We start from the raw sequence: 15,471 nt of genomic DNA on the forward strand, positions 1-15,471 counted from the left end.
TCCATTATTTATTTTAGACAACTGATCATTTGTGCAGGTCTATTTAGATGAGCCGTTGACGCCTGCAGAAAGTTTATGTTCTTTTAAACAAAATAGAAAACCATACTAATGCAATTACTGTGTTTCAGGGAGTTGCTGAAGCGTCATCTTCAATAATATCATCAATGGAAGTCTATGCGGAGCCCGAGGTATGGATCTTGACAGTTCAATCTAACTAGATCAACAATGCGTGAACTATTGTCGTTTGAATGTTCTACACAATGCGTTCATTCGTGTTTTGCTATTGAGATGTACGTATGGGTATTGGTCCCCAAGTACATTTTGTGTTTTCAATATTATTATACATACTAATGAAAGTTCTATGTTTCAGGGAGTCGATGGAGCCTCAGTGAGTGATGGATGTGCTTATCATGAAAATATAGTCGTTGCAGCGCGAGAGGAAGTGGAGACATGCACACACGAGTCGGAGCAACAGCGTCCAGATGTTGAAGTTCGAGGCAAGAAAGTTTCAAAGAAAAGAAAGCAAAAGAAGGTTAGTGTCCTGTTCACTATATTATGTTGTCTTTCACTGTCAATAGTTCAATACTGTAAGTTGTGTTTAAACTGAACATCCCTTTTCTAATCTGTCCTCTAGTTGCGAGTGGGTGTACGAACTAGATCTACACAGACAGTGAAGCGAACGAGAGATGTTGCTTGTCAAACCTTTTGGCAGGGACTTGAGACTGGAGATGCATCGTGCCAATGGGAAGAATATGAAGTGATTGACAACGGAGCTATACCACCACCAGCCATTGATAGTGAATGTCCTACTGGTAGTTTGGATGCAGTCGGAGATCAATTCACAGAATCCACACCCGCAAAAAATAAGAGCGCGCGAAAGTTGAAGACATTGTTTTTTTCTCCCATCTCCGGACAAGGAACAGATGTTGCAATGGAAGAGAATGAAGTGGACGACAATGAAACACCATCAATATCACTCAGCATAGCGGAAGACGATATCAGAGATTGTACCTTTCATGCGAGTGACATGTCCTCAACGTTACAGGCCGAACCAGCTGGGATGCAGAGTGACAGTATAAGGAAAGAGGCCAAATTCATTGTATTCGATAGCTGTTTGATGGATATTATTATGATGATGAAATGTGGGCATTGGGTTGGTGGGGAAGTATGTGGGGAGCCATTGATTAATGTGACTCGTGCAATTCGAGGCACTAACCTTAAAATACATGCCACCTGTACACAATATCATCCGTTCGCATGGTCTGCACAACCCATGCTGGGGCAACTGCCAGCAGGCAATCTACTTTGTGCAGCGGCCGCACTTTTTAGTGGTTCAAGTTTTAAAAAGTTACAGTATTTCTTTCAGTTTGTGGGAATCCATTTCATTGCAAAAAGTCAGTTCTACAAATACCAAACCGATTATCTATTTCCAGCCATCAGCGAAGCTTGGAGAATGGAAAAAATGTCAATGGAAAGTACATTCGCGGGCAAACGCTTCAGGCTAGCCGGTGATGGACAGTGCGACAGCCCAGGATTTTCAGCCAAGTACTGCACCTACCACTTTCAGGACATGGAAAGTAAGAAAATTGTGAGTTCGGTGGTCGTGCAGGTGTCACAAAGTACATCCTCAGTGGCCATGGAGAAAGTTGGCTTTGTAGCATCATTGCAAGAACTACAATCGCGGGGAATGGTGATCGACCTGATAGCCACGGACAGACACGTTTCAATTGCCAAGACAATGAGAGAAGAGTACAAAAATATAAATCACCAATTTGACGTATGGCATCTTGCAAAAACAATCAATAAAAAATTGTCGGCTGCAGGAAAAAAAAAGATATGCAAGGTATTTCACAGTGGTCCAAGTCAATCAGCAACCATCTTTGGTGGAGCTCAAAAACATGTGAAGGGTCGTTGGAAATTCTACTGGAAAAATGGCGGTCAGTAATGTTGCACTGTAGCAACGTACATCGATGGTCGACAAATGAGCATTTCCACAAATGTGAACATGGCCATTTGTCCACAGAGGAGGCACGGAAGAAGAAGTGGTTGATTCCTTCATCACCCACTCACAAGGCCATTGAAAAGATTGTATTTGATAAAACTATAACAAGAGATTTGAGGGGACTCACGGAATTCTGCCACACAGGAGATTTGGAGGTGTTCCACAATATGTGCCTAAAGTACAGGCCCAAAAGATTGCATTTTGGCATGGAAGGCATGATAAATCGGACTCTTCTAGCGGTCTTGGCACATAACCATAATGTTGGCCGTCAACAAAGTAGGACGACCGGAACTTTAGGGACGCTTCGCTACAATAAGGCCTTCACTAAAAGAAGTAAACAATGGGTGATCAAACCAGTGTTTGAGGATATGCAATATGAGTTTATTGAGAGACTTATCGTAGATGTCCTCGATAGGCACATACATGGAGTGGTGAACGAACCTATGCAGGGGACAACTGCATTGCCACCCAACATTGCCTCTGTTCCATGTCCACCTAAAGCAGAGCTCATTGAGAAATACACATCACGGTTTAAATGATTGTAATTTGATTGTCTGTTCTCTCGAGTCTCCTCATGTTGCAGGCCCATTGCAATTAAACCAAACAGTAATATAAATAATTTTTACAAAAATTATAGAATGTTTCCGTATTACAAACACATGGCCGACCCATAGGGACAATAAAAAAAAAGGCACGCAGACAAGATGCCCTTACACTAACTGGAGCTAACTAGAAATGTGTGCTCGCCCAAAGTGAAGGTCAGCTGCTTTGATGTTTTGCTCGGGTGGCGGAACGGCCCACGACCCAGTATAAGGTTCTATTGTGATTTGACCTTGACAGGCCGGGACCATCCTGAAAGACTAAGAAAAGATAATGAATAAAATTTCAGAAACGAAACGATGAGCCACGTTCATTAGAAGAAGTAACGTCGGCAAAGAAGGAGTGGTGTTTCGGGTCTGCCCTACACAGAGACACAATGGAAAATGCAAATATAATGTAAGTAACTTTTGATGAGTTTATACCGCAATTTCATTACTATACAGTGGCTTTAAAGACGGGTTCAGTTGTACTTGTTCGTTCTATGTGGCATATTGTTTTCTACCGCGCACTATCTTGAGGAGAAACATCTGCTTTTACTGAAGCACCTCAAAACCTTCCTCTTTGCTTCTGCTTTCTCTCTCCCTCTCCCCTGCTACAACTGGTCCACTGTCTGCGACCTCGGTCCTGGGCCCTTCCACTCTCCACCTGCACTGCCTCCCTGTCAACCCCTGCACTGGGGGACTGTCTCAGTATCCTACAGCCCCCCCTTCCCAGCACTTGTTCTGCACTTACCTTGCACTTGCCACCAGCTGGCCCTATTTATTTATTATTTTATGCTACTTACCTTGTACTCCACTCCCCCCCCTCCCTGCCTCGCCACGCCTTTAAACACTTGTGTACACCCAGTAGCGCTGTCCTCGCTATGATTTTAATAAGGATCTGATGGTGAGACTAATTTCATTTTTTATGTTTTTAGGTACATCATTCACTACTGTCTGTGTCACGAGTACCGGACACCGGCGGACGGCTTCTACAGCCGCCAGTTGCTTCTCCGCGTGAACGTTACCACCCTGACCATTTTATGGGACGATCGCCAAGTACAAGTATGCCCTTACGCGGTACTAACGGTTAGATGCAACATACCTACCGTTGTGGTGGCCTAGTGCCTCGTTGTTGGAACAGCCATGCGATTATCAGTGCGACCGAAGAGCTTATTTTTATCGTAAACCAACACCCTGTGTACTGCACACGAACATCGCTTCCCTCAAGACGAACTAATTTGGATCGAGAGCAAAGAAAAATGCAAATCGCTGAATATTCTCTAAACATTTGATGTCCAATAAACGTACTTTGCCAAATGTACAATCTTGCCGTTTGCTTTTAAACCACGGTTTCACATTCCGAATTGTGGCGCTGTATTGTGAGATGCTCTAAGACCCTGTGTACAGCAAAGGACCATCGCGTTCCTCAATACGAACTTTTTGGAACATGAGCAAATAAAAATGCAAATCGCTGAATATTCTCTAAACATTTGATGTCAAATAAATGTACTTTACCACATTTACAATCTTGCGGTTTGATTTCAAAGTACAGTTTCATATTCCGAATTGTGGTGCGCTGTATTGTGAGCTGATCTGTGTTGATTTCCGGGGTCTGTGTGGAGTCGCGTAGAAGACGCCTGGGCGCGTTTGCCTACGCAGCTCAGTCACGTCACGGATAGAGGCGGGGAATATGAATGTTTTGATAAAGTCTGTTTCAGGGGCGGGGGATTTGATTTAGTGCCGCAAAGGCAGGTGAGCCAGGTCGATGCGGCGGAATGATAGGATTATCACAAAATGGAGGCTGATTTCGAGTGCGATAATGGGCGAAAAGTCGGGTAAGGTCCATAGGAAAGTTTCCTACGATCTACCGATTTATGCTTACAAACACATGGCCGACCCGTAGGGACAATAAAAAAAAAGTCCCGGAACTATCCTTTAAGGCTCCTCCAGAAACTGAGTTACTTTACTATGTGTTATGGCATTGTGAATTAAGACAAAGACAACAGACTTAAAGGTCAAAATAAAATACTGTATTAAATCAAATGTCAGGATGGTGGAAGGCCTAACCTGCCCTATGCTAAGGTGGGATTTCCCTACCTGAATGCAACTAAGGAAAGTCTGAGTCAAAGAGTTCAATCCAGGTCTGTGTCCGAAACCCATATTTGCCCTCTGTGCTACAGGTAAGATTGTACTCCCTATTTTTAAACTTTGATAGTAAATGTTTTTCAAGAGTAAAAATTACTTTACTCCTTTGCAAGAGTAAAACGTATGTGACATCCAGCCGACTTGTGCAAAACCTGTATGGAAATCATTGCCATGCGGCAGCTTTCTGCATTGTGACAGAATACACCTTTCATTATTTCTCTAAGGTCTGGCCATTTGATCTCTCCTGTATATATTTAAATGTTGAAAACACAAAGATGTAACAATTGCATAGTAAAGCAATCCTTCATTGTTTTGAGGTTCGATAGCAGAATTATCTTTTGATGATTAATGAAAGTCCTAATTTCCTGGAACTATTACTACCAAATGTTATGTCAATGTTATGAAACAGTGCAGAGAGGCAAGGACTCCTGCTAAATTGTACACCTAATCTCATGGTCAAATGGTTATTTATATACTGCTTTTGGCAAAGCGCTGTATATAGAACATTTATCACAATTATCAAACCGAAGTTGGTACTCCTTTTATTAACCTTGAAAGGATGGACGGCTGAGTTGGCCTTGAATTGGAGTGTAAACTAAATTATAAGTGTAAAAATCTGCCCGCGCATATTTATGCACACAGCACAGGAAAATACAATTGTGCAATACTGGTTTGCTTTCACTGAGGAAAAGAAGCATAATTTGTAAGTTTAATTCTCAATTGCAGCTTATTTTTCCATCTTATGAATTATACAATCGTAAAATGCTAGGAAAATAAATCTGCACAGTGCTTCTGTTTGCTCCATTAACATCAACGCAGCAGAAGCTGAATGGAAAGAAACCATTCCTTTTATCACAGTGTTCAGAAAGGCTTCCGAGGCTTTTCTTCCATGGCTTGCGATACATCCATGTAGATAAAAATCAAAAGAAGCATTCTGGTTTCTGTCAAGTAACCCAACCTTTGTACGACCCTCTGCTCTAAACTTGTGTGTAAATGTACACAGGAAAATAATAAAGCTGTTGTAGTTGCAAGATTTTCATGCGTAAAAAGGCCTTGTATACACCTCATCTGGAGGGTTGGCCATCCTGAAATAAGTTACAAGAGTTATTGCTTATCTCCATCTGTGTTTTACTGATCTCAAAAGCACCTGTAATAGAATAGTACATCCTTGAGTTTTACTCCTCTAGTATAACTGTGGGTTATCACAAAAGAAGTTACGGGTTTTTACAGGACCTAGAATAAGTGTTCCATTACTCAAAATATAGTTGGTTTACTAAGTTTATTTCTTGCTGAGCATCACGGTGCAACTCGTAGGGTCTACTACCCTTACATTACTGGAATCTAAAAAGTAACTATTGGTTTGACTTCCCTAGAACTCCTGTTAGGTGTTCCAAAGTAAGTTATGTGCTTCTGTGTACCCTCAAGCATAGTGTTGTTTTTCTAGAATGTGATCTGTGATAGTACTTATTTCCCCAAGATTTACAAGATTTATCTGGGCCTACCATTTATTTTTACGATACATAGTGTTTCAGCGTTTCTTTGGACTTTTTGTATTACAATTTCTTGAACTGACTCTACAGCCCTCTCCCTCCTAAAATAAGCCTGGCCTCTCCCTCTACGCTACCCTGACCTGTGGTACAGGCTTATACCAAGAGTGGAGTCTTGTACTGCCTCAGTTGAATGGTTTTACTAAGCACTAACAGTGCCTAGTGGACTTATAATACAGAGGTAAAAGCAGTGGAACCAATGAGAAGAAATATGGGGGCAACAACACTACCACATTAAGTTGATCAGGCATGAAATGTGTGTGCTCCAAAAACTGTGTTAAACGACACTCCACACACACAACCGAGCTGTGGGAACAGTCTGGTTCAGTGCTCCACGGGATTATCACTACCCACAGCGCTCCTCCACAGTTCGTATCGAAGGCTCCCAGCTCCTCAACCCACAGCTTGGAAAACAGTTGACTGCTCTCTTAAACCCTGCCCTCTGGCGCGTTGTCCTGATCTCTTGTCTTCCTTCTTTTTTGTTCAGCTATTTTGTTTCTTTCCCGTTAGGTTTGCACTATTTAAATTCAATAAATGCGTACTCCAGGAACAAAAAGGGCAATTCAGCTTTCCTCTTCCCCTTTTTAGATTGGTGGGTCTCACCAGTAACAAATTGTTATGATTCTGTCAGTTGGGGTAGAGGGGAAATGTTTTGTCATCGCTAGGTAACAAATGTATGTGTTTTTTATATGTACTAACAATATGGTTCTCCTGTAGCTGGATTTTTGATATCCCTAAGAAATGCATGATGTTGGTTGCCTTTGTCATATTGTCAATGAACTGGTTTAATTGTATAGTGCCTATAAGGTCACACTTGTGCATACACTGCGGCAGTAAGCTAGCAATCTTGGTTTTTCCCTCTTTTGGAATTAGATGTCCCAATCTGGTCAAAATTGGAAGTGGGCTTTGTTCCAAATATTCAGGAGCTCTTCCAAATCCTGGAGAATCAAATGAAGATGAATCCATTGGACACTCCTGCTTTCCGTACTCCTTAACATCCTGCCAGTATTCACCAAAACGTGGACCTTTTGAAACAAGTAAGGCAGAGAAGATGAAATCAATGACTGGCTTTATCACTCAATGGTGTCTTTTTAATTGCAGGTTCTAACTGTGCATTTGAATGTTGCATAATTATCCTTTACGTTTTACCACTTTTTTTCTGTATGTTTGACACTGTAAGTTTGACAAAGTAGATTATGAATTCTATCCTAAATGAATTTTGTTCCAGTACAGCCACCCATCCTTCATTCCCTACAGTTGGAGTACTTGTGGTAAGCTTTCAGTAGTTTGGACAAACTATCTCTGAGTTCAGGTGTTGGAAACGTCTGCGATGTAGGTTTGTGTGCAATTCGTTTTTCAAGACTTTTAAAGACAACCAGACGCAGCTTTCTTCCAGTCTGCAGACACTACATATGTGGGCTTGTTGAGAGGTGTTTCTATCAGGAGCCACACCGGGCCATTTATAAACGAACCACTTTTATTTCACACTGCCATGTCTGCCAATGTGAGCACCAGCCAACATTGCTGAGATGTGCAGAGTCTTTAGCAATGCCTGGTAATAGTAGCTGCATTACTGAATTTTGGTTATTGCTCCCTAGCAGGAATGCTAGTGATAAAAACACAGCAAGAAATTGCATTTGCTGTATTGCAAGTACTCCACACCTATAAAGTCGGGCAGTTTCCCATATAATTTTAAAACTTTTTAGTTAGTGGGGGTCTTATTTCTCCCTCCTGCCCCAATAGCCAACACATGACCTCATTGAGTGAGTTGGCGCTAACTGGTATTGGCATAGTTGACCTCCTCCCATTTGACTGCAACTTTTTTTACCTAATTCGGTAAGTCAAATGGTACACTTTAATTAAAAGATAGTTGTGGGTGGGGTAAGAGAATAGGTTGAGTGGGGGGGGGGGGGAGAGTCGGATGGGGCAAGTGATCTCCCCCAGCAGTAGGGAGGGTTGCGGGGTTGGAGGGGTCTTTCTCCGTAGTAGGTAAAAAATAATTAGGTCAAAAAAATGTGGTCAAATGGGCAGTAGGTCACGGTTTTTAGGTCAAACAACCCATAATCCACGCTAACCTATATTGTCAACCGGATAGGAGCACACAATGTTCCTGAGCACTTTGGTTTTGCACTGGGTGGCTCCCATTTGCTAATGTCAATTTTATACTTTGTTTAGCCAGTTAAGGAAATAACTGGACATGCCACCAACTACCCAAATCACTATTTTTTTTACAGGGGACTGGTAGCTACCCTACATACTACAGATTTAACAGCAACACTAACAAATGAAAATCAACAGCCAAATGAATTGAAAAGTGGTGAAATGTATTATGACAATCTATACATTTAGTGTGAGCTCATTAATCATGCACAGTAAAACAATTTGGATTCATGTTCCCATTATCTTGCACACCTTCCCTAATATCATAGGGGATGGAGCGAAAGGGCTGCATTCCTCAGATAAAAGATGTGAAAGGACGTTAATGAAAACCATATGTTCTTCGCAAGTAATCGTACACCCTATATCAACTACTGAGGGAACATTTTGAACATGCTAAATTACTTGGTCTCAGGCGCACTAAACTGGCACTTGAGCAGTAATGCTTTATAGCGCGTTGTGAGCTGCTACCAGCTAGGGAGATTCTTGTTGAGCCTTGTGTTCAGGGTCTTTTTTGGATTTGGGTATTAGTCACTGACTCAAACTTACTATGCTCACCAAGTGGTAGAGTAGCTCGGCAGCCCAGGCCTAACTCTCAGATGTTGATTTAGGGTGGGTAGCTGGTCCGTACACATTTTTCATTAACAAAACAGTGTGTAGACACTCATTTGTTATTAAAGAATCATTATGCAAGAAAAGGCAAGTGAACAATCCCTAAATGTACACGCAAGTAAACATTGTAAAATAACAGCTGCCACAATGTTACAAGTAAGTAAAGCAATTCAAGAAGAGTTTCTAAGGTTCAGTGAATAGTTTTTCCTATGAAGGAAAATGCTGTAACGAGTAAGCCTCATGCTTCTCGCATCTAGGCCAGAAAGTTAAGAGGAGACCAAAAAGGATGGGCAGTGCGGATTTGGGACAGCATCTGGTAGACGTTACCTTCTGCAAAGTGTCCCAAAGAGCAATTTCTAGTGTTCTGGTGAAGTGAAACCAAAGCAAGGCCCTTGATGAAGAGTGGGGTCCAGGATCGTCCGCGAAAGGAGAGCAATACCCCAGGACCATAAAAGCAGTCATTTGGTGGGTTTCCAGAGGTGGTTCTGTGAACATTTTTTGGTAATCGACCTGGGTCCCAGTGACAATACACCACTGCAGGAGGGACCCCAAGACACTTAGTGAGGACTATTATTCATAATTCAGTGATTCCCACGTTAAGAGTCCGATCCAGACGAGTGGAAAGGTGGAGACACTGTGGTCAGCAGTAGTCAGATGCATGGTTTTCATGTCGTCCGGCATAGAAATCGTTGTCTTGGGCTGGCTTGAGAGAACACCTCAAGGAAGAACGAATATTGGAAAATCAACATTAGAGTGGCACCAGAAAGGAGCCAGCCAGAAGAAGGCCGGGAGGAGAGTTCAGTGATGCAGTTTCCAGGATTGGAGGCAGCACACGCCCGTGGAGTTAACCAGATGGGGGCGGTGGAACCATGGTGCTTGCTGGATATCAGTTAGTCGTAGATGGTCTATGCAGCGGATTGGCATCCACTTCTGGATCTGGCCTTAAAAGCATAGTCTGGAGTTTCAGGGAGACTAGACCTTCGAGCAGGAGCCTAGATCCAGTTGTTCTCACATGATCAGCAGGAAGCCATACCTTCTGTGCCTTCTGGACAGGCACAGCATCACCGGCTGATTTGGTTGAGCAACAAAGGGTGCTGGTGCCAAACTTGGGTCCTTCTTTAAGCAGCATACCTTCCAAGAATGCAGTTACAGCACTAGACAGGTAAATGTGTTAACGAGCAGTCTGTTTATATACCTCTCTGGGCACAGTGAGTGAATATGGCAGCACCCAATAGGGCACCTAGAATAATTCAAACAGACTGGTGGTCAGCCAACTGTGGACTATCCCTCCAACATCTATGCATTCTGGAATGGTCTCTGGCGCAAAGTAATGCATCCACACTATCTCAGCCAGCCATATCCCAGTCGGAGGTGGTTTCAGGCTGTCTACTACCCTTTATCCTCTCCTTCTTTGCCTTTGCACTCCTCTGGTTCAGAACCGACCCTCAAGACATTAAATCTTCAATAACGCTACTCCTCAAGGGTTTTTGAGTGTTTCCTGCACCAGTGATTTGTTGCTTTAATCTAATCAAGTCTCCAAACAATGTACACATTGACGTCTTCTGGAAACCTCAAAACCTTGGGCTCCATTTCTTTTTGGGCGCAGGGTGTTGCTCCCCTGACTCGCTGGCACTGCTGAAAAGTTAGTTCTTCACTTCTGTGTCCCCAATTCATCACCAAGGGCGTTATGGAAGTTTCACAAGAATGTCAGAAACCGCTCTTTTTGACTTTTCTTAAAAGGTAATTGTCCTTTAGAAGCCTGCCCAAATCTACAGAACTTCTTTATATTGGCTTAGATAGGAAACCACTACCTGTGACTGCATTTTGCCTTCTAGAAAATACATTTTATTGTGCTCTTAAATACTTCTACTTAAATGTTAGTGTTGTATTTTTAGTGTTGTATTTTACAATGAAGTTTACCTGTCTGTGTAGTGATTTATCTTTTGCCTTTTTCTATATAAATATTATATTTTTATAAACGTGTGTGGGTATTTTCTCGTTTGGTATTTAGGAAACGTGTACTGTACCTAGTACCCCACCTCCTCCCCCCTGCTCCACATCTTAAGTTAGACCTGGGATGCACAGCCATCGTCACCTAAAGAGTCTGAACACAGCGCTGTGGAAAATGTCCCTAAAACTAATAATGCAGTCACACCGGTTACACCTTTGGGTAAGCCCAAACTAAGTTACAGCTGCCAGCAGGCTACTTTACGCCACCAGTGTGGGAGGATGATGGACACTTCAAGAGCACCAATGTGTCCTTGGAGCCGTATTGGCTGCCACAGGACTGCACATCAAAAGGGTTGCTGTGGCAGGGTGACTCTGGCAACAAAAATGAGAACCAAGAAAAGCAACCGGGAAAGGTTTCGCTGTCCCATAAAATGGGATTGCAGAGCTCTAAAAAATGGAATTCCTTCCCAACTTCAGTCTGAAAGAATTCATTCTGAAGTACGGCTGTTGGGCTGTGACTCCTGCTGTCCTTGCCTGCTCGTGTGTTCTGTTGTGCTTCCGGGCAGTGCCGTCTGCAAGAGGAAACGCTGAGGCCGTGGAAACGTGAGGAGAACTCATCCCCCCCGACCCCCCCATCGAGCAAAAGTAACTTTGGATTTGGGAATTTTATGTTACTTGGGACTTTGGTGCTCGCCTTAAACAAGACCGCGGGTCTTGCTGCTATCGTGAATGTGCATTTTCCAGGTAGCGCTAAGGTTCTCTTTCTTTTCTGTTACAGATCTGCCCACCCCCCAGCCACAGTCACTTCCTTGTAAGCACTGGTGCGTGCGCATCCGAAGTGCATTCGGAAGTGCGGCTGTTGGGCTGTTTGGCTGGTGGCGGACTTAGAACTGGCGATTGTGTTGTAATAACTCTAAGTAGACAATCTCTAAGTGTGGATACTGACCAAAAATGAGGAAAAACAAACTCCTGCTTATACGCAAAGAAGCGGGTGCATACTTCTTCACAGAGGTGAGTACTAGACGAGCAAGTCTTGCTTGCGTGGCAGCGTTACTGCTGCCGGAAGGAAATGAAGAGGAGGTGGAGTTCCTGCAGTGTGCACAAGACTGCTCATTGCTGGACAAACAGAGGGATGAAAATATAGACCCCTCACAATTACTGTTTGGGGAAGATGATGCGCCTAATAACCTATCGATTTAAAATGAAGGCTTTTGGCTCGAGTAAAGATGCTGAGTCACAACCCTCCGAAAATAACTGTACTCCTAGTGAATTTAATTATGATAATTTGTTGGACTTTTCTAATAATCTTCCTACGCATGTTACAAATCCGGTTGGGAAGTCTTTAACCTGACTCATTTATTTCTGAATTCTCTGTAATGAGCCTTTTCAATCGGCTAATACTTAAAGAATTACGGAAACCAACTGAAGCCATTGGGGATCTGGCTTCTGAAATCTCGCTAGAACCATGTAAACTGAGTCATTGAGAAGTTCCCGCAATCTGTAAGGACCCCACCCCCCCCCCTTGAACGCAAATGGAGGCACAGATCAATCCACACAGAGCACATACATGGAGGGGGGAATACGCACTCTGTGTAATTATGAAAAAAAAAAAGAACCATCGGGACGATGTGTACAATATCTTTAATGCTACTCCAGCACAGGGAACCACTGTTGACTCTCATAAGCCACCAGGTGGCAATGACAATACTCACCCAAATAGACAGGGTGTAATTATGGTAGAAGGTAAGATCAGAAATGTGGGTGAAATGGGCCGTGGTGTCGTTCCAGTGAGGAACCATGTAGGCATCACCGTCAATGGTCTAGGTAGCACCGATTGGAAAATTGCATCTGGGAAGGCATCTAATGACAACTATTCCTGTACGAACACAAGGGCAAACGGTTTAAACCCAGAAAAATCTGGATATAGATTCTTTTAATGACTAAAGATCGGGTCAATAAACATAATGTGAATGATGATGCGCTATATCAATCTATAACAAGAATCCTTAAGGATAAGCGCCCACAAGAAGTTTTACAATTTCTGGCCGAGCAACCGATGGTGAAGAATTTGGTCGGGACATGAGTAATATTGTGCAGATTCGGGTAGTGATGGGCATGGAATTAAGAAACAGAGTGGTTATGGGGAGGTGGATGAACAGCTCCAGGATCACTGGTCGCTTGACCTGAAAGATCCGGTGCGACCAGAGTTACTGGGGCTTGTTCTGACTACCTTATTTAATGACCCTGTTAACACCTCTCTAAATAGGCCATTTGTTCTATCTGTATTGGGTCAAATTCGACATCTAAGTTTGATTACTTCGGCAGACATTGACCTAGTTGATTACATTCATAGGCAACAACTAGACTATGTCCGATTAGTGATTCCATCGCCATTGGTCATAAACCTGCTTTTGAAAGAGGCCGAGCAGTTACAACGTAGAGGGTATGATATTTTTGAATTTGTGCATACTCAACCTCAGGTCAAACACTTGCTGGCGACTAATTAATATGTGAAGGAAGTCTTTCCTAATAATGTGGTTAGAGTAACTAAGGCTGCTGTTGACAACTTGAAAAAACAGGATTGGAGGTGGCTTGCCCTGTCCCTTTGTGAGTCCATTGACACCCTTAAAAAACTGGTGAAGCCTCTCTAGTGCCTCAAAAACGAACTCTGAAATTACTGAGTTAGAACTCGAGGATCGACAAACTTGCTGTATAATCCGATCCTCATGAGTGAACGTGCTCATTTTGATTGTGTGTATTCACGAAACTTGGGTCAAGGGTTCACCTATGTTGGGAGGGCTTTACTGTTGCTTTGCTATGTGCACAAAGGGGCAGGCTTGGCCGCCCGAAAGGCGGGCTCGTTACTGCCGTGGAAAACGATATTAACCCTAGAATCACCGGTGAATGGGTATGTTCTCATCACTTTTTAGTGGTGGGTTACATATTGAAGTTTAATGCTGTTGATACTGCGTTTCTGTTTGTGAATACATATTGGAACCCGGCCGAACATATGGATCATCAATTGTGGTTAGAATTGTGTAACTTGGGTTCATTAATGGAAAGATGGTTGGCTGTAAATGTAGGGGGGCACATTGTGATTGTTGGGGATCTCAGTGCTGATATTCTTGAGGATTCTCCAATCGGTGACCTATACATTCGTAACCTTGAGGTGCTACCATCATTTGGGGATAACTCGAAGCATCGGGGAAGAATCTGGTCTCATTTTACTGAGGTTTGGGGGCTGGAAATACTTATCAACCACCTGCCTACTTGGAAAGCTAGAGGCCTACAATCTATGATTATATTTGTTCTGTGGGTGTGTTTAACTGTACAGGAAAGTTTGATATCATTCGGACTAATCTTGGTGATTACTGTGTGCTCTCCCTAGAAATTGGCAATGTGGCACAACAAAATCCAAAAAGGAGCTACAACTATGGCCCGAGTATCAGCTGTGCAGGTAATAGAATCAAGTGGACAGAGAAAAAAAAAACACCTGCTTTACTGTTACTATAATAAAGGGTCATGGGAGTTTCTCCGACTACCAGAGGGAGGACACATACTCGGCCCACAAATTCACAGATTATATAAGTGGCTATCTTACGAAAATCTTTCAGTCACAGGAAGACTTTTAATAACCCTAAGACCCATCATTTTTATCTGGAAGTGAGGGACCGTAAGCGGTTGAGGAAAGAAATTAGAAAATTATGAAAGACGGGTACCTGACTACAGGTACAGTGGCTATGTTAAAGAAAATAAAGCAAAACTATAAAAATTGGTCTATTCAACATCGCATTACTAGATGCCAGAGGTATGGGGAAGCTATGCTAAACTCTTTACGAAGAATTAACTCAGCCAACTTCTGGAACTTAATTAATGATCTTGAGAAAGCTCAGAGGTACTCCTTAATCCGATTAATGAATCTACCTGGTTGGGGCATTTTGCTAATTTGTATCGTACCAAAAAGGATGAGGTACCGTTAACCTTAATGTAAATCTCAATGGCTTCTGAACTTCAACAGGAGGGACATTGAAGATTTAATTAGTAAATCTAAAAATTCAGGGGTGCCTGGGCCAAACAACTTATCTAATAAAATTTTTAAGCACAAGCCTGTGATACGGGCACAAGTACTCACCATTCTGTTTAATAACATACTACTGACTAAAGTTATTCCTCTGTCCTGGAGGGTTTCGATTATTATCCCTATCTTTAAGAAGGGTTCACGACAATGTCCCTCGAGTTATAGGCCAATTGCCATTGCAGATCCGGAGTCAAAGCTGTTTGTATCCTTGGTTCTTAGACATACGGAAGTGGGTGCTAGAGAAACAAATCCTGCATATGAGACAAATAGGTTTCAGGAAAAACATGGGAACCGAATGTGGTGGGTTGATACTTAATTGTCTGCAAGCAGAAGCTATGAAGAAGGGTGCTAGCTCAATCTGTGTTGCATCCATGGATCTAAGCTCTGCATTTGATCTTT

At 42.7% G+C, this 15,471-nt stretch overlaps 1 pseudogene; it reads left to right on the forward strand.

Moving 5' to 3' along the window:
- LOC138481163 (selenoprotein T2-like) overlaps positions 1-15,471 on the forward strand; it is a 107,758-nt pseudogene that overhangs the window by 59,297 nt on the left and 32,990 nt on the right.

The sequence above is a fragment of the Ambystoma mexicanum genome, chromosome 5p (genome assembly GCF_040938575.1).
Source record: "Ambystoma mexicanum isolate Mex_15411 chromosome 5p, UKY_AmexF1_1, whole genome shotgun sequence".
Taxonomy (NCBI): domain Eukaryota; kingdom Metazoa; phylum Chordata; class Amphibia; order Caudata; family Ambystomatidae; genus Ambystoma; species Ambystoma mexicanum.